The sequence below is a fragment of the Notamacropus eugenii genome, chromosome 1 (genome assembly GCF_028372415.1).
Source record: "Notamacropus eugenii isolate mMacEug1 chromosome 1, mMacEug1.pri_v2, whole genome shotgun sequence".
In the NCBI taxonomy this organism is placed as follows: Eukaryota; Metazoa; Chordata; class Mammalia; order Diprotodontia; family Macropodidae; genus Notamacropus; species Notamacropus eugenii.
Genome location: NC_092872.1, coordinates 110,560,489 through 110,587,978, shown reverse-complemented (window position 1 = coordinate 110,587,978; position 27,490 = coordinate 110,560,489). Strand labels below are relative to the sequence as shown.

Below are 27,490 nucleotides of genomic sequence, written 5' to 3'. Positions count from 1 at the left end.
CAGTGGTGACTGACTCTTCATAATCTCATTTGATGTTTTCTTCATAAAGATACTGGAGTGGTTTGTCATTTCCTTCTCCAGTCAATTTTACAGAGGAGGAAATTGAGGCAAATGAAGGTTAAGTAACTTGTTCAGAGTCAGACGGCTAGTAAGTACCTGAGGCTGCATTTTAACTCAGGTCTTCTTAAATCCAAGTTTACTAACTATCCATGACACCATGTAGCTGCCATTGATTACATACCTGTTTTTGATCATACCTTATAAGAGTTAATACATTTTGTAGGTTATGATATCAAAATTCAGAAAATATAAGAGACTTGTCCATGCTCATGCAACTAGACAAAATTTGAATGATAGGTATTGTGAAACTAAACAAGAGTGACTTCTACCATATTTACTTCAGTTTCCTTATCTCCCTTCAGGTTCCAAACTTCTACATATTTCAGCACAGCCCAGGGCAAACACGTACCCTGCAGGGGCCAGACTTCAATGGGCTTTAGTGTAGCCCCAGAGAAATGCTGAATAACCCAACTGGGCATCACCACATTCCAGATACCTCTACTAGGACTCCAGGTCACAACCAAGTAAGCTGTCAGACCTCCATGGCCTCCAGCCGCACCAGTTGCCAGCCACCACACCACTTTACCAACACAACTGGAGAAGGAAATGGCAAACATCTCCAGTATGTTTACTAAGAAAACCTCAAATGGGATCATGAAGAATTGGACTGAAATTGCACTGAAATAACATTATAGGAGATAATGGAGGGAATCAATGGCAAAACCTTCATGATGCTCCATAATTACAGGACAGAAGAAGAGAAGTCAGCAAAGGAGAAAATAAATAAAATTAAGAGACGAGGAGAATGACCAGACTTCAGAACAAGAATAAAAGAAAGGTTTCCTGAAGTACAGGGTTATCAATGGTATTTAATACCATAGAGTGGTCAAGGGGAACTACAAATGGTCCAGTAGATTTTGCCCTTAGAGAATTAGATATTTCAAGTTAGTAAATATCATTGGGGATTGAACAAATTGAAAATGCCAAGGAATATGCTAAGTTCCAGAATTATCAGGTGAAGGAGAAAATACTTGAAGCAGTCAGAAAGAAACACTTCATATTATGTAGAATTACATTCAGGATCACACAGAATCTTGCAACATCTACATTAAAAGATCAAAGGACTTGGAATATGATATTCTGTAAGACAAAGGAGTTTGGATTACAACCAAGAATGAACTCCCCAGCAAAACTAAGCATAATCTTTAAGGCAAAGAGATAGGCATTCAATGAAAGGGGACTTCAAGATCTTTCCAATGAAAAGACCAGAGCTCAATACAAAATTTGATCTTCAAGTACAAGATTCAAGGGAGGCGCAATAAGGTAAATAGGAAAGGAAAGAAAAAAAATCATGTTATTCAATGACCACAAACTGTTCACATCCCTATACGGGTAGATGACACTTATAAATCTTGAGAATTGTATCTTTATTAAAAAATTTAAAAAGGGATATACATAGAAAAACGGTGTGAATATAAATTAACCTATGTGATGATAAAAAAGCTAGTTAAGGGGTGAAAAGGGATTGTAATGGGAGAAGAGGAAAAGAAGAGGCAAAAGGTAAATTAAATTGCATGAAGAGGCACAAAATCATTTTAAAAAGAGGAAAAGAAGAGAGGGAGATGGTCATTGTTTGAACTTTAATGTCATCGAATTTAGAACAAGGAGGGAATAACATATTTAGTTAGGTACAAAAATCTAACTTGTCATATAGGCATCAGGAGAGAAAAGTGGAAAGGAAAGTGAAGGGAGGAAAGAAGTAGTAAGGGAAAAGGAAAAAGAAGAGAACTGAAAGAGTAGAAGGAATATTGAATGAGTTTGTGGTCAAAAGCAATACTTTTTAGAGTAGGGAAAGGGAGAAGGGAGAAATACAAGAATGAATGGGAGGGATAGGATGGAGAGAAAGACACAATAATCATAACTGTGAATGTGAATGGTATGAACTATCCCAGAAACCAGAATGAATAGAAGAATGGATTTAGAATCATAATCTTTCAATATGTTGGTTACAAGAAACATATTTGAAACAGGGGGATGCATACAGGGTAAAGATAAAAGGCTGGAACAGAATATATCTTATTTCAACTGAAGTAAAAACAAACAGGGGTAGAAATCCTAATCTCAGATAAAGCAAAAGTAGATCTAATCAAAATAAATAAAGAAGGAAACTATATCCTGATAAAAGGCACCATAGAAAATGAAATAATATCATTACTAAACATATATGCACCAGGGGGTATGGCACCCAAATTCTTAGAGGAGAAGTTAAGGGAGATACAGGAAAAAGTAGACAGTAAAACTATACTAGTGGGGAGCCTCAACCTCCCCCTCTCTGAATTAAATAAATCTAACCTTAAAATAAACAAGAAAGAAGTAAAGGAGGTGAGTAGAATTTTAGAAAAAGTTAGATGTGTTACGTCTCTGGAGAAAATTGAATGGCGATAGAAAGGAATATATATTTTTTCTCAGCTGCACTTGCACATATACAAAAATTCACCAGGTACTAGGGCATAAAAGCCTCCCAATCACATGCACAAAGGCAGAAATATTAAATGCATGCTTTTCAGATTATGAGGCAAAAAAACACATTAAATATAATAAAAGGTCATGTAAAGGTAGATTACAAATTTATTGGAACCAAATAATCTAATCTTAAAGAATGAGTAGGTTAAACAACAAATCATAGAAACAATCACCAACTTCACCCAAGAGAATGGCAATGAGACAACATTTCAAAACTTATGGGATGCAGTGAAAGTGTTTTTATGGGAAGTTTTCTATCTCTAAATGCTTACATGAATAAAATAAAGAGATCAGTGGATTGGGCATGCACCTAAAAAGCTAGAAAAAGAACAAATTAAAAATCCCCAATTAAATCCCAAATTAGAAAACTGAAAACCGAAGGAGAGATTAATAAAAGTGAAATTAAGAAAACTATTGAACTAATAAATTGAACTAGTAGGTTTTATGGAAAAAAAAACAATAAAATAAATAAAATTTTGCTTAATTTGATTTTAAAAAAGAAAGAAAACCAAAATACAAGTATCAAAAATAAAAAGTGTGAATTTACCACCAAAGAAAAGAAATTAAAACAGCAATTAGAAACTCTTTTTCCTAGTTATATGACCACAAATTGGACAATTTTGGTAAAATGGATATATTTTTGCAAAAATATCAATTAAGCAGAGTAACAGAAGAGGAAATGCTTAAATAACCGAATTTCAGGAGAAAAAATTAACAAGCTTTCATTAAGCTCCCTAGGGAAAAATCACCAGGGCCAGATGAATTTGCAAGTGAATTCTATCAGACATCTAGAGAACAATCAGTTCGAAACTACATAGACAGTTTGGGAAAACAGACAAAGAGGAAGTCCTTCCAAATTCTTTTTTTTTTTTTTTTTTGATACGAATATGGTGCTGACACCTAAACTGAGATGAGTCAAAACAGAGAAAGAAGATTATAGAATAATTTCCCTAATGAAAATAGATGCAAAATTGTAAATAAGACATTAACAAAAATATTACGACTACTTATCATAAGAATTATTCACTATGACCAGGATTTATACCCAGAAAGCAGGACTGTTTTAATATTAGAAAAACTGTCAGTATAATTGATCATATCAATAACAAAACTAACTGAAACCATACAAGTATCTTAAAAGATGCATAAAAAGCTTTTGACAAAATATAACACTCATTCCTGATAATAATCCTGGAGAGTAAAGGAATAAATTGAGCCTTTCTTAAAATTATATGTGGCATCTACCTAATATCATCAGCAAGCATTATGTAATGGGGATAAGCTGGAAGTGTTTTCGATAAGATGAGGAGTGACACAAGAATGTCCACTATGACCACTGTTATTCAATATGATACTAGAAACATTAGCTTTAGCAATAAGAGAAGAAAACAAAACTGAAGAAATTAAAATAGTCAAAGAAGTATCTAAGCTGTTACTGTACAGGTGATATGATATACTGAGAGAATCCTAGAGAATCAAGTAAATACTACTTGAAATTATAAATAACTTTAGTAAAGTTACAAAAGAATTGTAAATTAATAAATCATTGGCCTTTCTGTATATTACTAGCAAAGCCCAACAGCAAGAGATAGAAAGAGAAATTCCATTTAAAGTTATAGTGACATTATCAAATATTTGGCAGTCTCTATGCCAAAAGAAACCTAGGAGCTATATGAACACAAGTATAAAATATTTTTCACAGAAATAAAGTCAGATCTCAATAATTAGAAAAAAAAATCATTGTTCATGCGTAGGCTAAGAAAATATAATAAAAATGATGATTCTACCTGCCTTAATTTACTTAATTAATGCCATGTCAATCAGACTACCAAAATTATTTTATAAAACTAAAAAAGTAATAGCAAAAATAATCTGGAAATACAAAGGGTCAGAATATCAAGTGAATTAATAAAAACAAATGTTAAAGAAGGTGGCCCACTCATACCAAATCTTAAACTGTATTATAAAGTAGCAACCATAAAAAGAAACTATTTGGTATTGGTTAAGAGAGTGGTGAATCAGTGGAATAGGTTAGGTGAACAAGACATAATAGGTAATGCCTATAGTAATCTACTGTTTCATAAACTCAAAAACCTGATTTTCTGGGATAAGAACTCACTATTTGACAAAAACCCCTGAGAAAATTGGAAAATACCATGGAAGACACTAGAAAATATTAATGGAAGACAAACATCTTACACTGTATACCAAAATAAATTCCAAATGGGTACATGAGTTAGATATAAAGGCTGATACTGTATGTAAATTAGGAGAGCAAGGAATAGCTTACTTGTAAGATTTATAGAGAATGTGGAATTATATGCTGAAGGAAGAGACAGAAAATATTATGATATTCAAAATGAAAAGCTTTTATTACAATAAACTGAATTTTTTTTGCACAGACAAAGCCAATGTAACCAAGATTACGAAGGAAGCAGAAAATTGGGACAGAATTTTTACAACCAATGTCTCTGATGTAGGCCTCAATTATAAATTATATGGAGAACTAAGTGAAATTTATAAGAATACAAGTCATTCCCCAATCCATAAAGAGTCAATGGCTACACATAGGCACTTTTCAGAGGAAGACATTGAAGCTATCTATAGTCATATGAAAAAAATGCACTAAATTACTATGGGTTAGAGAAACGCAAATCAAAACACCTCTAAGGTACTACATCTCACCTATCAGATGACAAAACAAGATAGGAAAATAATAAATATTGGAGAATATGAAGGAAACATTGTTGACAGAGGTGTGAACTGATCCAGTCATTCTGGAGAGTGATTTGGGACTAGGCCCAAAGGGTTAGAAAAAATTGCATGCCAGCAATATCACTTCTAGGACTGTATCCCAAACAGATCATAAAAATGGAACAAAGGGACATGTACAAAAATATATTTAAAGCAGCCCTTTTTGTGGTGGCCAAGAATTGAAAATTGAGAGGATGACCATCAAATGGGGAATCTCTGAACAAGTTGTGGTATATGAATGCAATGGAGAACTATTGTGCTATAAGAAATGATGAGCCAGTGGGCATCAGAAAAACCTGGAAAGACTTATATGAACTGATATTGAGTGAAATGAGCAGAACCAGGACAGCACTGTCCACAATAACGGTCACATTGTGTGATGACTGACTTTGATTTAGCTTTTCTCAGCAATGCAAATTCTAAGACAGCTTCAAAAGACTCATGATGGAAAATGCTATCCACATCCAGAGAATGAAAAATGGAGTCTGAATGCACATCCAAGCATAATATTTGCTCTCTTTTTTTCTCTTATTTTTCCTCCCATTAATTCTAGTTCTTCTATACAGTATGACTAATGTGAAAATAAATTCAATGGGAATATATATGTAGAACCTATATTGGATTGAAAGCCATTTTGAGGAGGGGTGGAGGTGAAAGAGGTGGAGAAAATTTAAAACTTATGGAAGTGAGTGTTGAAAATTAAAAATAAATTCATAAAAAATCTCACTCAGTAAAAGAGAGCACAGTCCAGGACATGAAGCATCCCCTTAAGCCAATAGCATGCCATACCTCAGCAAATCAGAAGGATACCCTAGGCCCCAGTGTAGTGGAGAAGACAAATGCTAATACCAGGACCCCCCACATGCCACATGTGTGACCCGTAAAACCAGGAAGCTCCAGCTCAAAGAACTACCACACACTTCAATGTAGCAATGAGAAAACAAGCATATTCCATTAATGGTGCTTCTGATGCTTCAGTATTGTCCCAGGCAGGTGGGAATCCTCCAGAAGCCACACTTTCACATGCTTCAACACAGTCCAAGGCAAATAAGTAACCCCCAGTAGACAGACATACATGGGCTTGAGTGTACCCCAGAGAAAATGCAGAAAAACTCCACTGGGCCTCAGCACATGCCAGATACCACCACTAGGGCCCCACTTAAACACTAAGTAAGCTATCAGACTCGTATGGCTTCCAGCAGTGCCAGGCACACTCCTACCCTACCCCATCAACACAGTACCAGGTAACTAGCCAGAGACTGCAGCCACTGGCAATAGAAGCCTGATACAGAGCCCCTTCTATTCTAGGAGCAGAGATCAAATTTAAAAGGGAGGGGAAAAATGAGCAAAAAATCAACAACAAAAAGAATATGACTATAGAAAAGAAAGACAAACATATAAACTCAAAAAGGAACAACAATATCAGAACACTTGTGGGCACAACCCTGAAGAAAAATGTGAAGTAGTCTCAAGCCCAAAAAGAGCTTATAGAAAAGCTCAAAAAAGAACTTAAAAATCATAGAAGAAAAGTAGAAGAAAAATTTGGAAAAGAAATAAGAGTGATGCAAGAGACTTATGAAAAAAGACTCAATAGCTTGAAAAACTCCTTAAAAAGTAGAATTGGCATAATGGAAAAAGAGGTACAAAAATACTAACCACATTAGCACACAAGGTGAACTGTTAGCAGAGGTTTTTGATTTGTCTTTCCAAAAGAAAAACCGCTTGAAAGGGGTTAGCAAGCTTATTTTAATTAACAGACATATAAGTACAGATGAACAGTTCAAGAAAGAATCCAACAGAAAGGTCTCCAGTGTTCTAAACAGAATAATACAACTACTTACATAGACCACCAGACTGTGTGAGTAGTCAGGGGGCTTTTTACAAATGGCTCCCCAGAATCTGATCCAAAGAATCAAAACGTCCATCTCATGAATGAGCCCTCAAAGCAAATTATCAACCAAAGACTCAGCTCCTGATTGGCTCAGAGTAAGAAGGCATGAAAGCTATGTGAACCAACACAGCTTTGAATTATCAAGGTTCAAAGGAGTTTGATCCTTTAGATGTCTACAGTTTAGCCTGAGTCTTGGAAAGTGGACTCCAGAAAAAAAATCCCACTTTGCTTATATTTAAAGGAGTACAACTGGCCCAATGGAAAAGAAATTACAAAGTTAATTAAGGAAAATAATACCTTAAAAGTTAGAATTGGGCAAGTGGAGCCTAATGATTATGACATATCAAGAATCAAACACAAAAGAATGAAAGATGTGAGAAAATATAAACTACCTCATAAGAAAAATAATTAACCTAGAAAATAGATTCAAGAGAGACAGCATCAGAATCACTGTAATATCTGAGAATCATAATCAAAAGGAGGACCTGGACAGCGTTTTTCAAGCCATTATCTAGGAAAACTGTCCTGATGTCCTTGAACCAGAGGGCAAAATAGGCATTGAAACAATGAATTGATCACTTCATGAAAGAGATCCCAAAATAAAAACTCCAAAGAACATTATAGCCAAATTAAAGAACTAATCAAGAGTCTAGAAAGAAACAATTCAAATATCCTAGTGTCACAATCAGGATCATATAGGACTTGGAAGCTGCAACATTAAATAACCAGACATCTTAGAAAATGATACTCTGGAAGGCAAAGGAGCTATGACTACAGCCAAGAGTCAGTTACCAAGCAAAATTAAGTATAATGCCTCAAGGGAAAAAATGGTAATTCAATGAAATACTGGGATTTCAAACTTTCATAAAGAGAAGAATAGAACTAAACCAAAAATTTGACCTCCAATATCAAGACCCAAGAGGAACAAACAGGGGAAAAGGAAAAGAATATATAAGGGATTCAAAAGAACTAAACCATTTACATCCCTACATAGGAAGATGTACCAATAGTAGTAAAGTTAGGAGGATTATACATACACATACACACACACACACAAACACATACACAGATAGATTGATAGGTTAGAGAGAGAAAGAAATAGATAGATGATAGATAGACAGACAGACAGATAGATAGATAGATAGATAGATAGATAGATAGATAGATAGATAGATAGATAGATAGATGGATGGATGGATGGATGGATGGATGGATGGATGGATGGATGATAGACAGACAGGCAGACAGATAGATAGATGGTACAGGTATAAGGAGAATCTAAGGGAATGGAATAAAAAATTAAAGCATGAGGGTGATAAAATCGGTGCATAGTCTTCAGGGAATCATAAAAGCACTTTGCATTGTTTCTATCTGTATAAAGCTGAATTTCATCTGCCTTCTTACTGAGCCAAGAATTCTACATCTCTCTAAGCTTTGCTTGTACTTCACTTTGGGTGGAATGAAATGGCGCCTTATTAGGGATGAACTATCCAGCTGACAAGTCCTGTAAAATCCTCGTTTTTCATTTAGTAGCTTCTGATTTTCTCCAGCATTTCATCAAACCAGTTCTGATGTCTGAATATTCTGACCCAAATGAGCAAATACATTGCTATACAACAAATCTCTGAAATCTGCCTACTCCTTTTCTCTTCTGTTGCTGCCATCTGTGTTGCTCAACTTTCCATCCAAGTCAGCAACAAACCTTTTGCTCTCATAGTAGAAGTCTAATCTGTTGTCATTAATTCTTCTTTTAGTCATTTTGCCTTGGGGCTGCCACCTTTTTGAATTTCAGTATTTAGCTTGGAGAGGATAAGTGTATGGTGAGTCCAGCACACTGAACCACACTTCGCATTCATTACTCTCAGATCATGTCTCTCTCTCTCTTCTCCTTACAGTCTATGAAATGCCACTGTTTGCTGTGAGGTTTTATTGTATTTAGTTAAATGGAAGATAGTGTTGGTAATGAGAAGAAATTATGTTATACTTAGAGACCTCTAGAGAATGCACTAACAATTAGCTGAATTAATTAACAACCTTAGCAAAGTTGAAGGATATAAAATAGACCCACATAAATCAAGAGCATTGGGGAGGAGCCAAGATGGCGGAGTAGAAAGACACACTTATGCTAGCTCCGAACCCACAACCCATAAAATATCTGTAAAGAAGAACTCTCAACAAATTCTGGAGCAGCAGAAGCCACAGAACAACAGAGTGGAGGAGATTTCTGTTCCAGAGAGCACTGAAAACCTGACGCAAAAGGTCGGTTGTGCACCAGACCCAGGGCAGAGCCCAGCCCTGCCTTGGCTGTGGGGCACCAAGAAGAAGAGATCCCAGCAGGCTTCAGGGACTGAATCTCCAGCAGCCAAGCAGGTCCATCCACCCACAGGTGACAAGGGTCGGTGAGAGGGTCTCTTTTTCTGGTCTAGAGGGGAGTGGGGTGTCCCCATAACTCAGGCCTCCTCGGGAGGCAGCAGCAGAGGCAACAGTGGACACGGGCTCCCCAAGCTGGCAGGAGCTCAGATCCATTGTTGAAGGTCTCTGCATAAACCCCCTGAGAGAACTGAGCCCCTAGTGGCAGCCCTGCTCCAACCCGAGCACCTGAACTTAATCTCACACTAAATAGCAGGCCTGCCCCACCAAATCCCTAAGGCTGGGAAGCAGCATTTGAATCTCACACCCCAAACACTGGCTGGGCAGATCTGGAGGCTAGGTGGGGGTGGAAAGAATACTCAGAAATCAAGTCACTGGCTGGGAAAATGCCCAGAAAATGGGAAAAAAAGAAGACCATAGAAGGTTCCTTTCTTGGTGAACAGATGATTCCTCCCTTCCTTTCAGATGAGGAAGAACAATGCTTACCATCAGGGAAAGACACAGAAGCCAAGACTTCTGTATCCCACACATCCAAAATAAATATACCTTGGGCTCAGGCCATGGAAGAGCTCAAAAAAGGATTTTGAAAATGAAGTAAGAGAGGTGGAGGAGAAACTGGGAAGAGAAATGAGAGAGATGAAAGAAAAGCATGAAAAGCAGGTCAACACCTTGCTAAAGGAGACCCAAAAAATGCTGAAGAAAATAACACCTTGAAAAATAAGCTAACTCAAGTGGTAAAAAAGGTTCAAAAAGCCAATGAGGAGAAGAATGCTATAAAAAGCAGAATTAACCAAATGGAAAAGGAGGTTCAAAAGCTCACTGAAGAAAATAGTTCTTTCCAAATTAGAATGGAACAGATGGAGGCTAATGACTTTATGAGAAACCAAGAAATCACAAAACAAAACCAAAAGAATGAAAAAATAGAAGATAATGTGAAATATCTCATTGGAAAAACAACTGACCTGGACAATAGGTTCACGAGAAACAATTTAAAAATTGTGGGCCTACCTGAAAGCCATGATCAAAAAAAGAGCTTAGACATCATCTTCCATGAAATTATCAAGGAAAACTGCCCTGAGATTCTAGAACCAGAGGGCAAAATAAGTATTCAAGGAATCTACAGATCACCACCTGAAAGAGATCCAAAAAGAGAAACTCCTAGGAACATTGTGGCCAAATTCCAGAGTTCCTTGGTCAAGGAGAAAATATTGCAAGCAGCTAGAAAGAAACAATTCAAGTACTGTGGAAATACAATCAGGGTAACACAAGATCTAGCAGCTTCTACATTAAGGGATCGAAGGGCATGGAATAGGTTATTCCAGAAAGTCAAAGGAACTAAGACTAAAACCAAGACTCACCTACCCAGCAAAACTGAGTATAATACTTCAGGGGAAAAAATGGTCTTTCAATGAAATAGAGGACTTTCAAGCATTCTTGATGAAAAAACCAGAGCTGAAAAGAAAATTTGACTTTCAAACACAAGAATGAAGAGAAGCATGAAAAGGTAAACAGCAAAGAGAAGTCATAAAAGACTTACTAAAGTTGAACTGTTTACATTCCTACAGAGAAAGAAAATATTTGTAACTCTTGAAACTTTTCAGTATGTGGGTAGTGGGTGGGATTACACACACATACGCACATACACACAGAGACAGAGAGCATAGAGGGAATTGAATAGGATGGGATCATATCTTAAAAAATGAAATTAAGTGGTGAGAGAGAAATATATTGGGAGGAGAAAAGGAGAATTGGAATGGGGCAAATTATCTCTCATAAAAGAGGCAAGCAAAAGACTTTTTAGTGGAGGGAATAAGAAGGGAGGTGAGAGAAAAACATGAAGTTTACTTTCATCACATTCCACTATAGGAAGGAATAAAATGCACACTCATTTTGGTATGAAAACCTATCTTACAATACAGGAAAGTGGGTGACAAGGGGATAAGCAGGGTGGGGGGGAGGATGGAAGGGAGGGCAATAGGAGGAGGGAACAATTTCAAGTCAACACTTGGGGAGGGACAGGATGAAAAGAGAGAATAGAAGCAATAGGGGGCAGGATAGGATGGAGGGAAATATAGTTAGTCTTACACAACTCAACTATTATGGAAGTCCTTTGCAAAGCTACACAGATATGGCCTATGTTGAATTGTTTGCCTTCCCAAAGGGAATGGGTGGGGAGGGAGGGATGAAGAGAAGTTGGAACTCAAAGTTATAGGAACAACTGTCGAGTACTCTTCTTGCCACTAAGAAATAAGAAATACGGGTAAAAGGGTATAGAAAGTTATGTGGCCCTACAGGACAAAAGAGACGATGGGGGCAAGGAAGGGAGGGATGAGAGAAGAGAGGGCAGATTGGTGATAGGGGCAATTAGAATGCTTGGTGTTTTGGAGTGGGGGGAGGGGAAAAATGGGGAGAAAATTTGGAACCCAAAATTTTGTGAAAATGAATGTTGAAAGTTAAATAAATAAATTTTAAAAAATAAAGTAAAAAAAACATAATAATAATAAAAAGAAAAAAAAAGAAAAAAATAAATCAAGAGCATTTCTTTATATGACCAGTAAGGCCTAGCTGCAAGAGACAGAAAGATAAATTCCATTTAAAATAATTTTAAACAATAAAAATACTTAGGAATCTACCTGCTAAGACAAACCAAGGAACTATAGGAACTTGATTACAAAGCGCTTTTCACACAAGATCAGATCTAAACAATTGGAAACATATTAGTTGCTCATGAGTAGGCCAAACCAATATAATCAAAATTCCGATTCTGCCTAAATTGATTTATCTGTTCAGTGCCATACCAATCAAACTACCAAAAAACCTGTTGAACTAGGGAAAAAATGGCAAAATTCATCAAGAACAAGAAAAGGTCAAGAATATCAAGGGAAATTATGAAAAATAGAAAGAAACAAAGGAAGGTGGCCTAACAAAATCAGATCACAAACTACATCATAACGTAGTGATCATCAAGTTTGATACTAAGAAATAGAGTGTTACGTGAGTGAATTAGATGAGGTACACAAGACATAGTAGTGAATTACCATAGTAAATTAGTGTTTGATAAACAAAAAGACCTCAAGTTTAGGGATGAGAACTCCCTATTTGACAAACACCTCTTTCAAAACTGAAAAACAAGCCAAATATAGACCAACATCTCACACCACATACCAAGATATGGGTATGGGTGCATGATTCAGACTTAAAAGGTCTAAGCAAATTTGAAGAAAAAGGAATAGACTATCTGTCAGATCTATGGGGAGGAGAATTCATGATGCAGCAAGACATAGTATTACAGGATATAAAATAGATATTTTTGATTACAGTAAGTTAAAAAGCTTCTATATAACCAAAATTAATTCAATCAAGATTAGAAGGAAAGCAGAAAGCTAGGAAAAAGTCTTTACAGCAACTGTCTCTGATAAAGATCTCATTTCTCAGGTACACATGTAGAATAGAGGTGAATTTATTAAGAATACATGCCATTCCACAACGGATAAATGGTCAAAGGATATGAACAGGCAGTTCTCAGATGAAGAAATCAATGCTATCTATAGACACAGAAAGAAGTGCTCTAATCACTATTCATTAGGGGAAATGCAAATTAAATCAGCTCTGAGATACCACCTCATTAATATCAGATTGGTCAATATGAGAAAAAAGGAATATGATAAATGAAGAGGATGTGGGAAAAGTTAAACACATATGCACTGTTGGTGGGCTGTGCAGTGATCCAATCATTCTGGGGAGCAATTTGGAACTATGCCTAAAGTCAACCAGGCTGTGCAAAACCTTTTATCCAACAATATCATTTCTAAATCTGAATCCCAAAGAGATCATAAAAATGGGAAAAGTACCCATATGTGCAAAATTATTTATAGCAGCCATTTTCATGTTTGAAAAATGTTGGAAATTGAGGGGATACCCAACAATTGGGGAATGGCTGAACAAGTTACATTTTTTTAATGTGATGAAGTGGTAATAAGAAATAATGCACAGTTTTCAGAAAGTCCTAGAAGGAATTTTATGAACTGATGCAAAATGAAATCCGTAGAACCAGAATAACATTGTACATAATATCAGCAACACTGTACAATGATCAACTATGAATGATTCAGTTTTTCTCAGTAATACAATGATCCAAGACAAGTACAAAAAATTCACAAAGGAAAATGCCATCTGTATCCAGAAAAAGAACCAAAGGACCCTGAATACAGATTGAAGCATATTTTCTTTTCACTTACATTATTCTTTCTTGTGTTTTTTTAAAAATCTGTTTCTTCTTTCACTACCATGACTAATGAGAAATATTTTTTACATGATAGTACATATATAAACTATATCAAACAGCCTACATTTTTCAGAAGAGGGGAAAGAAAAATTTGGAAAACAAAATTTTGTAAAAAGAATGCTAAAAGTTTTCTGACATAACTGGGATAAATGACATGATATTGATAATTTTAAATGATAATCAGTAACAAATATAAAAGATAGAAAACGTTTCAACAGGTAAAAAAAAATACCCATTTAATGACTAGGAGCTAGGTAACAATTAAGAAAAAAATATCCCAAACATATCAATCTGGGAAGGGAAAACCTTCAGAGTTTCTAGTCAGAACAGAAAATAATTGCTATTTACACTCATTCTAAGCTATCAAAACCTAAAAAAATGAGCCAAAGGGGCTTGAGTTGGTTCTATTACTGGCCATTCAGTGAAATCCAAAATGAAATGTGTTTAAAGGGTAATCGAGAAACTCCATTTATCATACAATAGGCTTTTTTAAAGTCTCTTTTTTAAAGTTATATTTCAGGCTGATCAAGTCAAAAGTAAATTGTCCTAGCTTACTTTTGAGCTGAGACATTTTCATCAGGAAGGACTGTAAATTGCTTATTTCACTGAACGTCCATCTCTTTGCCTGAAATATTATGCTCAACTTGGCTGGGTAATTGATCCGTAACTGTAGTCCCAACTCCTTTGCCTTATGGAATATCATATTCCAATTCTTTCAGTCTTTTGACGTAGAAGCTGCAAGGTCCTGTGTGATCCTGACTGTAGCTCCTCAATATTTGTATGGTTTGTTTCTGGCTGCCTGCAGTATTTTCTCCTTCACTTGACAGTTCTGAAATTTGGCGATAATATTCCTTGATGTTTTTACTTTGGGATCCCTTTTGGGAGGTGAACAATTTACTATTTTGCCCTCTGGATCTAGGAGTTCTGGGAAGTTTTCCTTGATGATTTCTTGGAAGGTATTATCCAGGCTCTTTTTTTTTTATCATGACTTTCTGGTGGACCAATAATTCTTAGATTTTCTCTCCTGGATTTATTTTCCAGGTCAATTGTGATTCCAATTAGATAGTTTACATTTTCTTTTATCTTTTCATTTTTTAGATTCTGTTTGATTAATTCTTTATGTCTCATAGAATCATTAGCTTCTACTTGCCCGATTCTAATTTTTATCAAATTGTCTTCTTCAGCTAACTTTTGCATCTCCTTTTCCATCTGTCCAGATGTTCCTTTTAAGGAATTATTTTCTCCAGTTAGTTTTTGTGATTCCTTTTCCATTTGTTCAATTTTCCTTTTAAATTCTTTTGAGATTTCTTTTTTCATATTTTTAAAGTTGGCCAGTTGTTCTTGTATTTCTCTAATTTGGCTATTTAAATCCTTCTTCAGCTCTTCCAAGAATGCCCTTTGGGATTTCGACCAGCTCACAATCCCTTCTGAAGTTTCAGGTGGGATTACAGTCTCAATGCTGACCTCTTTGATATTTGTATTTTGGTCCTCTCCCCAATAGAAGATTCTATGGTCTTTTCCTTTTGCTTTGCTTCTTACTCATGATGATTATCCTTTTCATGGCTTTTAAAGTAGATCTCTGTTTCTGGGGCACAAGAGGCTCTGTCCCATAGTTCTTGTGCCTTGAACTTGAGGATTTGTGTGTTGTGGCCTCTGTTTTTTTCAGCTAAAAGATAAAATGCAACTTATCTGGTGCTGAACTGGCTGGTGTGAGAAAGTAGAGGCCAGGTGAAGTCTTTCTGGGTTTCCCTGGAGTTGCCCTGGAGCTAGTTGCGTTAAATGTGGAGGAGGAGTCAGAGTCTGGCTACATCAGGTCTCCTCTGCTGAGCTAGAGCATAAGCAAGCTCAGCAGTTGATGTTCCCATCTGAGCTAGTGTCTTCCCAATTCCCCTAGGGTGCTGAGACATGCCTGGAGTCCTGGTGTTGGAGGCTACGTACTCCATATCCCTGGGGCTAAGTATCTCTTCCAGGTTTGCTGAGGTGGGGTTGTCTGGGACAGCTCTAGTCCTTCACTGGTTCCTTTCAGCTACAGTAAGAGGGACTGTCCTTATTGATTTTCCTAGCCTCACGGGATAAGAGACTGTTTACCCCTTCAGCTGATTCCACTGTTCCAGGATTTTTACTGAGGAAGTATTTTATGGGTCTTTCAAGGTCAACAAGTGGCAGGAGAGAGCATTGACCAATCACTCTGTCATCTTGACTCCTAGAAGTTCAAGGAAGTGATTCACAGACATTTAATCAGGGGGCTGATAGTCTCAGGAGCAACCACTGCAGATACCTGGTTCTCTGTGACTCTCACTCGTTTCCTCCGGACTCCCGTCCTGGGCTGATATACCCGAGATTTCACAGTGTGGCTGCTGCCTCAGATCACCCAGGGCTTCCTGCTAAGCCTTGCCACAGTGGAGATCATGCTGGTACAGCCTCCAGCTTAAAAAAATGAACAGGATGGTGATTATGATGATGATAATGAGATGATGATGTTGATGATGATTATGATGGTGATGATGATGATGATGATGACGATGATGATGATGATGATGATGATGATAATGATGATGATGATGATGATGATAAGGTGACAAGGAAAGAGGCAATACCCACAGATTGAATACCCTAGGAGTTTCCATTGTTTCCAGTCATCTTCCCATACTTCCACAGTCTCACACTGGCGTGGATAATTTTAGAAATCTTGTTTCCAGAGTTAATCCTGTGTCATTATGCCAGGAGATCTCTACTGTCAGAGATTTGAATTTCATGAAACAAACTGGTCTCAAAACCAGGGGAGGAAAGGGAGTATATTTGGAACAGCATAGGGAAGAAAACATGCAAACAAATATGTGCAAAGAAAGCTATATATAGGATAAATAGACAATAGAGATAAGGCACTGGAATTAAGAGGGATTGAGAAAGGCTTCCTGTAAAAGGTGGGGGTACTGATTCCTAAAGAAATTCAAAAAGTCATTAGGCAGAGTTTAGGATGGAGAACATTCCAGGAATGAGGAACAGATGGAGAAAGTGTCCATAGTTGAGAGATGGAGTGTTTTGTTTATGGAACAATGAGCAAACAAACCAATGTCACTAGATGGAAGAATACATGGAGGGGAGTAAGATGATGGAAAACTGGAAAAGTAGTAGAAAAAGGACACAACATGGGGTCTTAGGAAGAGAAATAATTGGTGATAAGTGCATTTTCTGCTAGTTAAACAGAAACAAACCTCAAGAACATCTAACGTATGCAAAAAATAAATTGAGTGAGAAAGATTAATGAGAAAGCTTTTAAATAAGAAGTCCATCTCAGGAAACAATTAATTTACAATAAAATAAATTTGGTCAAAATCCAAGAAGGAAAATGAATATAGAACAATTTTGTGAGAACTGGAAATTTTAATGAAGCAACTTAAAGAACCTCTAGAGTGTTTCAAAAGAAAAATAAAAGAATTAATTGAATACACAAAAGATAAAATAACAAAAATTATATGTCACAAGGAAGAAATCAGGACATCTATCTACAAACTAGAAAAGTTCTCTGAGAAAGAAAAGAACAGAATTTGAATATAAAAGTTCATATTGTTGTTTTATTGCTGAGTCATTTCAAGACCTGTCTCACTCTTGGTAACCCACTTGGGGTTTTTTTGGCAAAGATTCTGGATTGGTTTGTCATTTCTTTCTCTAGCTTATTTTATAAATGATGAAACTGAAGTAAACTGTGTTAATAAATGACTTATATGGGGTTGCATAGCAAGTAAATATCTGAGGCCAGATTTGAACTCAGGGAGATGAGTCTTGACTCCAGTCCTGACACTATCTACTGTGCCACCTAGCTGCCCCAACTCAAATAGACATCAATTTGTTGCAACAAAAGTATGTCTCATTCCTGGTTGGTAACTAAGTTTGTTATTCTCAAGTTTCATTAGCTTATGACTAGGTAAATATATAACTAGATCAATATCCTCTCGAAAGTCCCATGAATATTATAAGAACAGGGATTTTGTAGTCTGATTGACATTTTTCTGATTCAGTTAAAATTTTGCAGGTGGAAAGTACCAAGGATAGGGGAACTCAGGGTTGTTTTCTTGGTTGTTATGGAGACAATAGGACAAGGTCAAATTGTTTGTCCTTCAAGTTATCAAAGTATTCATGAAGCAATGATAACAGGATGGCTTAACTAGCAATGCATAGTAGGTTGCTCAGGTTACAAGGAGAGAGTTTCCAGCTTCAGGCTGAGATTCAGAGAGAGTTCAAACGTTCGAGTTATAGTAACTAATATGTAGCAATCTTCTTCTTAATGCATAGTAAATTGATTAAGACTCAGTAAAGTAATACAAAAAAAGTGTAGTACCAACTTTCAATTCCACAAAGCTTCTTTTTCAGGAATATTCACTTTCCTGGGAGCATAGAGCAAAATAATTCCTGATAACTTGAAGCTACTGATGATTGTCACCTGAGAGAAAGGGGACTGATTCCTGTCAAGAAATGATTCCTCCACCCATCCCAGCCCCATGTCTTTTAATAATGAGCTGAGGAAAAGTTCTATGTATTTTGGACTTTTCTTTCTTTTCATAGTGATGGAATCCTAATAAAACTGCCCTCAGCCTCAATAGTCTAACTTCTATATGGGCCCCACTGAACAGTCGGCATGTCCTGACTTAACCACATAATCTGACTTCAAACATACTACAGATTACCAGACTCCATATACCCACTGCTCCTAGCTAGCCATCGACTGAAACTTACCTTGATATATTGGGTTAACTGGTGATACTTCTATCTTAATGATCATTTCTTAAACCCAATTCACCCTGGCTCTCATTGATTGGACAACAACATGTCCTTGCCCAAGCAATAATGGTCACTTTTGGGGGCCTGATGGCTCAGAGTTAATTATTGTTTCTCTTTTGGCCAGAAACCCTGAGGGTTTCCCCTTATAGTATGATTATTTTTGTTTTATTGAAGGGGTCACTCCTAGACCCCCTTCTTAAACAGACCCTAGTCACTGCATGGGTATTGCCTCAGTCAAAGTGAGAACTCAGAAGGACCTTAGCTTAAAAAGGCCAAGGTCCCCTACTGCATTCCAGGCCATTTCCATTCATCCTGATATATAGGTGGCCACTGGACTCAGATGGGTTTGGAGGAGAAAGGGAGCCTAGTGATTTTGCACAGCCCTACCTCACTTAAATCTAATTCATGTTATTTTCTTCCTGATACCATATTCCCCTTCAAGAATGAAAGACAAACCACCACAATCTACCTGACACTACATTTCTTGCTCTGTTTCTTGTCATTTGCCCTGTTTCTCTATGTTTATCTTCCTCCTAATCCCACTTTGCAGTGTTGGAACCACAATCAAATCAATACTGCACTTGTTAAAGGGAAGGATATATCAATCAACTTTCTGATTTTTCCACTCATCATTCCCATATGTTTTTATTATTTTATTAATTTGTTTATTTTTAGTTTTCAACATTCATTTTCACAAGATTTTGTATTCCAAATTTGCTTCCTATCTCTCCTCTCCCCCACATCCCAAAATGGTATGCATTCTCATTACCCCTTCCCCTAATATGTCCTGCCTTCTATCTCCCCCTCCTCATCCCCTTCCCATTTACTTATTTGCAAGGCAAGATAAATTTCTATACTCCACTGCCTGTATATCTTGTTTCCCAGTTGTATACTAAAACAATTTTTAACATTCATTATTAAAGATTTGAGTTCCATATTCTCTCCCTTCCTCCATCCCCACCTACCCTCACTGAGAAAGCAAGCAATTCAATTTAGGTCACACATCTGTAGCCATGAAAAACATTTTCATAACAGTTAGGTTGTGAAAGACTAACTATATTACCCTCTGGCCTATCCTGCCCTCCATTTATGCCAATCTCTCCGTTGACCTGTCCCCCCACAATAGTGCTTAATTCTGATTATCCTTTTCCCCAGTTTGCTGTTCCTTCTATTGTCTTCCCTCTCCTATCCCCTTCCTCACTGCCTTCCTGCAGGGTAAAATAGATTTCCATATCTAATTGGGGGTGTTTTATTCCCTGCTTAAGCCAAATCCCACAAGAATAAGGCTCACTTATTTTCTTTCATTTCCCCCTTCTTCCCCACCACTGTAAAAGCTCTTTATTGACTCTTTTATGTAAGATGGTTCACTATATTCTACTTCTCCCCTTGTTTTACTCCTAGTACATTGCACTCAACAATAAATTTTATCTTTTAGGCATTCTCCCCTCATATTCAGTTCATTCTGTGCCCTCTGTCTACATATGTATGCATATATATACATATATATACACATACACATATACACACATATATGCATACACATACATACATGTGTGTACATATGCACATATATATTATACACAGGCACATACATATGTGTAAGTGTATGTATGTGCATATTTGTATATATGCATACATGGGTGTGAGGATATACATGTGTGTGTGTATACACATATATCCTCTAACAACCCTAATGCTGAAAAAGGTCTCATGAGTCACAAATATCATCTTTCCATGGAGGAATGTAAACATTTTGACTTTAATAAGTGCCTCATGGCTTCTCTTTCTTGTTTACATTTTCATGTTTCTCTTGATTCCTGTATTTGAAAGTCAAATTTTCTCTTCATGTCTGGTCTTTTCAAGAAAAAAACTTGAAGGCCTCTATTTAACTGAAATTTCGTTTTAGTCCCTCGAAGTATTGTACTTATTGTTGCTGGGTAAGTGTTTCTTGGTTTTAATGCCATCTCCTTGAATCTCGGGAATGTCATATTCAAAGTTCTTTGATCCCTTACTGTAAGAGCTGCTAAATCCTGTGTTATCCTGATTGTATTCTCACAATAATTGAATTGTTCATTTGTGGTTGCTTGTAATATTTTCTACTTGACCTGGGGACTCTGGAATTTGGCTACAATGTTTCTGGAAGTTTTTGTTTTGGCGTCTCTTTCAGGAGGTGATCGTTGAATTCTTTCCATTTCTATTTTTCCCTATGCTTCTAGAATATCAGGGCAGTTTTCTTTGATAATTTGTTGGAACAAGAGGTCTAGGCTATTTTTGGATCACGGTAGCCATGTAGATCAAAAATTTTTTAATTCTCTCTCCTGAATCTGTTAATTTATAATTTCTTGATTTCTCATAAAGTCACTAGCTTCCATTTTCTCCATTTTAATTTTGAAGGAAATTTTTTTTCCTTGAGCTTTATGATCTCCTTTTTTATTGGATCAATCTATCTTTTTAAGGTCTTCTTCTCCTCTTTGCCTTTCTCGGCCTCTTTTATCATTTGTGTTAGTTTGTTTTATATAGTGTTATTTTATCTTTTTTTGTTTATTTTTTATTTGTTTTTAGTTTTCAACATTCTTTTCCATAAAATTTTGAGTTCCAAATTTTCTCCCTATCTCTCCCCTCCCCCCACCCCAAAGTACCAAGCATTCTAATTACCCATATCACCTATCTGCCCTCCTTTCTAACATCCCTCCCTTCTCTTATCCCCATCTTCTCTTTTGTCCTGTAGGGCAAGATAAATTTCTATACTTCATTACTTGTATTTCTTATTTCCCAGTTGTATGCAAGAACAACACTCACAGTTGTTGGTAAAACTGTGAGTTCCAACTTCTTCTCCTTCCTCCCTCCCCACCCATCCCCACTGGGAAGGCAAGCAATTAAATTTAAGCCGTATATGTGTAGTTTTTCAAATGACTTCCATAATAGTCGTGTTGTGTAAGACTAACTATAGCTCCTTCCATCCTATCATGCCTTCCCATTTCTTCTATTTTCTCTTTTGACCTTGCCCCTGCCCAAGAGTGTTGACTTCTAATTGCTCTCTCCTCCCATTGCCCTCCCTTCCATCATCCCACCCAACCTGCTTATCCCATTCTCCCTCACTTTCCTGTATTGTAAGATAGGTTTTCATACCAAAATGAGTGTGCATTTTGTTCCTTCCTTCTGTCAAATGTGATGAGAGTAAGCTTCACGTTTTCCCCCTCACCTCCCTGGTTTCTCCCGCCATTGAAAAGTCTTTTTCTTGCCTCTTTTATGAGAGATAATTTGCCCCACTGCAATTTTCCCTTTCTCCTCCCAATATATTCCTCTCTCACTCCTTCATTTTATTTTTTTAGATATGATCCCTTCCTGTTCAATTCACCCTGTGCTCCCTCCCTCCCTCCCTCTCTCTCTCTCTCTCTCTCTCTCTCTCTCTCTCTCTCTCTCTCTCTCTGTGTGTGTGTTTGTGTGTGTGTATAACCCCACCAATTACTTAGATACAGAAAAAAGTTTCAAGAGTTACAAATATTGTCTTTCCATGTAGGAATGTAAACAGTTCATTTTTAGTAAATTTCTTATGATTTCTCTTTCCTGTTTACTTTTCATGCTTCTCTTTATTCGTGTGTCTGAAAGTCAATTTTCTTTTCAGCTCTGATCTTTTCATCAAGAATGCATTAAAGTTCTATATTTCATTGAAAGACCAATTTCCCCCGTGAAGTATTATACTCAGTTTTGATAGGTAGGTGTTTCCTGGTTTTAGTCCTAGTTCCTTTGACTTCTGGAATATCTTATTCCATGCTCTTTGATCCTTTAATGTAGAAGATGCTATATCTTGTGTTATACAGATTGTATTTTCAGGATATTCAAATTGTTTCTTTCTAGCTGCTTGTAATATTTTCTCCTTGACCTGGTGACTCTGGAATTTGGTTACAATTCTCCTAGGAGTTTCTCTTTCTGGATCTCTTTCAGGAGGTGATTGGTGGATTCTGTTGACATTTATTTTGCCCTCTGGTACTAGAATATCAGGGCAGTTTTCCTTGATAATTTCATGAAAGATGATGTCTAAGCTCTTTTTTTGGTCATGGCTTTCAGGTAGTCTCATAATTTTTCAGTTGTCTCTCTTGGATCTCTTTTCCAGGTCAGTTGTTTTTGCAACAAGATATTTCACATCATCTTCCATTTTTTCATTCTTTTGGTTTTGTTCTGTGATTTCCTGGTTTCTCATAAAGTCATTAGCCTCCATCTGTTCCATTTTAATTTTTAAAGAACTATTTTGTTTAGTGAGCTTTTGGACCTCCTTTTGCTTTTGACTAATTCTGCTTTTTAAAGCATTTTTCTCCTCATTGGCTTTTTGAACGTCTTTTGCCAATTGAGTTAGCTTATTTTTAAAGGTGTTATTTCCTTTAGCATTTTTGGGGTCTCCTTTGGCAATCTATTGACTTGCTTTTCATGATTTTCTTCCATCTCTCTCATTTCTCTTCCCAATTTTTCCTCCATCTCTCTAACTTGATTTTCAAAATCCTTTTTGAGCTCTCTCATGGCCTGACACCATCGTATATTTATTTTGGATGTTTGGGATACAGAAGGTTTGACTTGTATGTCTTTCCCTTGCTCTTCGTCATCAAAAAGGATGGGAGAAGATATCTGTTAACCAAGAAAATACCCTTCTATAGTCTTATTTTTTTCCCTTGTTTTGATCATTTTCTCAACCAGTTACTTGAGTTTTGGGTCCTTTGTCTAGAGTAGCATATACTCTCTCAATCTGTAAGATCTCAGATCCTCCAAGGTGGCACAATCATGTGTGTACACTGGTCTAGAAGCAACCAGAAACTTTTGTGCCCAAAATCTGTGAGTAGTAATTTCCGCTCCACAACCACCTGACCTCCATTTCCACCAAGCCAATACTGGGGCCTGAGATTCAGATAAGCTCCCCAGTACCCCCAGGGGCTTTTGGCAGGGTCAGGGCTGCTATTCAGTGTGAGATAAAGATCAGCTGTTCAATTTCTCCACAAGCATTAGGTATAGGCAGGGCCTCCACACAGGGCTGAGGATCCCACAGCTGCTCAGGATCCCCAGGGGTTTTATGATCCATCAATGGATGCAGGCCACTGTGGGGGCTGCTGTGGGAGCTGCTGCCACCTGATGTGGCCTCTGCTGCAGCCACCTGAGACCAGAGCTTTAGGAAGACCCTGTTCCCTTCTCAGGCAGCTGAAAAAACCCTCTCACTGATCTTTGGCACCTGTGGGTTGAGGGATCTGGAAACCACTGCTACTGCCACTGGAAATTTGGCCCCAAGGCCTGCTCTCGTCCTCCTCCTGGAGCTCTGCAGTGTAGCCAAGGCTGGGCTGGGCTCCGCTATGGGTCTGTTGCAACAGATCTTTCTTGTCGGACTTTCAGGTCACCCTAGGCTAGAAATCTCCCCTCTGATCCTCTGTAGCTTCTGCTGCTCTAGAAATTTTGAGAGTCTTTTTTACAGGTATTTTATGGGCTGTGAGGGAAGGGCTAGTGTATGTGCATCTTTCTGCTACTCCATCTTGGCTCTGCCCCCAACACCTTGCATTATGATTACCACTTGCCTCAATATGCCCTCCCTTCTATCACACCCCTCTCTTCCCTTATACCCATCTTCTATCTTTTCTTGTAAGCCAAGACATATTTCTATATCCCCTTACCTGTATTTCTTATTTCCCAGCTGTATATAAAAAGTTTCTCTTTTTTTATAGAAAAAACATTTCAGTTTATTTTCATTTACATATTTCATAAGAGGAAAGTAGAAAAACATTCATGGTGCATTACGGATTCCTCTACTCTACAGGAGCATCAGTGGCAGGAGCTGCAATTCTCACTCTGGGGAGCTTTGTAGACACAGCCCTGGGCACACTTGGTACACCCTACTGGGCAGCAGGAGCAGCAGCTTTTCTTACAAGAGGTACAGGAGCATGATTTGCATTTGCAGGACTCACCACAGGTGCAAGAGCCACCATTTGTGCAGTCACAGTTGGGGTCCATAGCTGGCGGGTCTGGAACACGTCTCTCTGGAGAATGAGCTGGCAGGTTAGAAGTATGAGTTGTGTCACAAAACATTTCTCAACACTCATTCCAAATACTTTGAATTCCAACTTCTCTTCCTTCCTCCCTCCCCACCCATCCCCACTGAGAAGGCAAGCAATTCAATATAGGCTATATACGAGTGGTTTTACAAAACACTTCCATAATAGTCATGTTGTGTAAGACTAACTATATTGCTCTCCATCCTATCCTGCCCCAATTTCTTCTATTCTCTCTATTGACCTTGTCCCTCCCCATAAGTGTTCTAATTACTTCCTTCTCCCATTTGATCTCCCTTCTATCATCCCCATCACCCCCCTGGTCCCCTGTTCCCCTGCTTTCCTGTAGTGTAAGATAGATTTTCATACCAAATTGAGTGAGCATGTTTTTCCCTCCTTCAGCCAAATGAGAAGAGAATAAACTTCACTTTTTCCCTCTCACCTCCTCTCTTTTCTCCTCCATTGAATCAACTTATTCTTGCCTCTTTGACGAGTGATTATTTGCCCCATTCCTTGTCTCCCTTTCTCCTCCCAATATATTCCTTTCTCACCCTTTAATTTTACTTTTTTACATATTATCTCTTATTCAACTCACCTTGTGCTCTCTGTCTATATAATATGTATATATATATGCATATATGTACACACATACGTGTGTGTGTGTGTATGTGTGTGTGTGTGTGTGTGTGTGTGTAATCCCTCCAACTACCCAAATACTGAGAAAAGTTTCAAAAGTTACAAACATTATCTTTCCATGTAGGAATGTAAACAGTTCAACTTTAAAAAGTCCTTTATGATTTCTCTTTCCTGATTCTTGTGTTTGAAAGTCAGATTTTCTGTATGATTCTGATCTTTTCATCGTGAATGCATGAAAGTCCTCTATATCATTGAATGACCATTTGTTCCCCTGAAGTATTATACTCAGTTTTGCTGAGTAGATGATTCTTGGTTTTAATCCTAGTTCCTTTGACTTCTGGAATATTATATTCTAGGCCCTTTGATCCCTTAATGTAGAAGCTGCCAGATCCTGTGTTATCCTTATTGCATTTCCATAGTACTTGAATTGTTTATTTCTGGCTGCTTGCAATATTTTCTCCTTGACCTGGGAAGTCTGAAATTTGGCTACAATATCCCTAGGCATTTATGTTTTTGGATCAGTTTTAGGAGGTGATCTATGGATTCTTTCAATATTTGTTTTACCCTCTCGTTCTAGAATATCAGGGCAGTTTTCCTTGATAATTTCATGAAAGATGATGTCTAGGCTCTTTTTTTATCATGACTTTCAGGTAGCCCCATAATTTTTGAACTATCTTTTTTGGATCTGTTTTCCAGGTCAGTTGTTTTTGCAATGAGATATTTCACATTATCTTCTATTTTTCATTCTTTTGGTTCATAATTTCTTGTTTGTTAATAAAGTCATTAGCTTCTATCTCTTTCATTCTGACTTTTAAAGAATTATTTTCTTCAGTGAACTTTTGAGCCTCCTTTTCCATTGGCTAATTCTCATCTTTAAAGCATTCTTCTCCTCATCGGCTTTTTGGGCCTCTTTTGCCATTTGAGTTAGTCTATTTTTTTAAAGCATTCGGCATTTTTTTGAGTGTTCTCAGCAAGCTGTTGACTTGCTTTTCCTGGTTTTCTTGCATCACTCTCATTTCTCTTCCTGATTTTTCTTCTACTGCTCTTTGTTGATTTTCAAATTCCTTTTTGAGCTCTTCCATGGTCTCAGACCGATACATCTTTAGTTTGGAGGTTTTGCATGCAGAAGCCTTGACTTTCAGATCTTCCTCTGGAGACCTAAATTGTTCCTCCTCATCCACAAAGACAGAAGAAAATATGTGCTCACCAAGAAAATAACCTTCTATTTTCTCATTCTTTTTCCCTTTTGGGGACCTTTTCCTACCCAGTTACTTGACTTTTGAGTTATTTGTCAAGGCTCAGCACAAGGCTAAGATTCAGATCAGATATTCAATTGCCCCAAGGACTCTAGGAGGAGGGCTCTAAAAATGGAAGCTGCTGCTGCCAGGCAACCCTGGTCCAGACCAAGCTCCCTTTTCCTGTGTGAAGAAGCCCTCCCACTGACCTTTGAAGCTTTCTATGGTGTTTGTGGATTAAGCAATCTGGGAATTGCTGCTACGGGTGTCTCCCAGAAGCCTGTTCAGGGTCTGCCTGCCAAGTTGGACTGTGCTCTGCACTTCCTGGACTTCACTGCATGTGGTCTATGCTTTTTGGGCTGCACTGTGTGTGCTCCATGCTTCCTGGATATAGTGTTACTTTCTTATTATGGGAGAGTCTCCTGTAACAAGCTGTTGACTCGTTTTTCATGATTTTTTTTGGATCACTCTCATTTTTCTTCTCAATTTTTCCTCTCCTTCTCTTACTTGATTTTCAAAATACTTTTTGACCTCTTTCATGGCCTGAGACCAATTCATATTTTTCTTGGAGGCTTTGGATGTAGGAGCTTTGACTTTGTTGTTTTCTTGTCATTGCATATTCTGGTATTCTTTGTCACCAAGGTAAGATTCTACAGTCTGACTTTTTTTCCTCTGCTCATGTATCCAGCCGAATACTTGACTTTCTAACTCTTTATTCAGGTAGGACTCAGCTTCCATTGGTAGTGGGGGTGGAGGTGGATGTATTGTCCCAGGTTTCAGGGGTTTTATATCAGTTTTTTTTATCCCCCATCTGTGGTCCCAGAGATCCAGAAGCTGCGGCTGCTCTCACCACCATTCCAGGCACCACTGCCTGTGCTGCCTCCTTCTCCACCCCAGGGTTGAGGCCAGACATCACCTGAACCATGCCCCTCTA

At 37.5% G+C, this 27,490-nt stretch overlaps 1 long non-coding RNA gene and 1 pseudogene across 1 annotated transcript in view; one reads left to right on the top strand and one right to left on the bottom strand.

Annotated features, from left to right (window-relative positions):
- The window catches only part of LOC140505801 (uncharacterized), a 102,762-nt gene extending 96,823 nt beyond the window's left edge, over positions 1-5,939 (top strand). Inside the window, exons 4-5 of the long non-coding RNA XR_011967670.1 lie at positions 423-1,383; positions 4,986-5,939. This is a non-coding gene — a long non-coding RNA (uncharacterized lncRNA). The remainder of the gene's footprint in view (positions 1-422; positions 1,384-4,985) is intronic.
- An 18,519-nt stretch (positions 5,940-24,458) lies between these two features.
- Positions 24,459-24,695, bottom strand: LOC140523669 (metallothionein-1 pseudogene; annotated as a pseudogene).
- Positions 24,696-27,490: the final 2,795 nt, after the last annotated feature.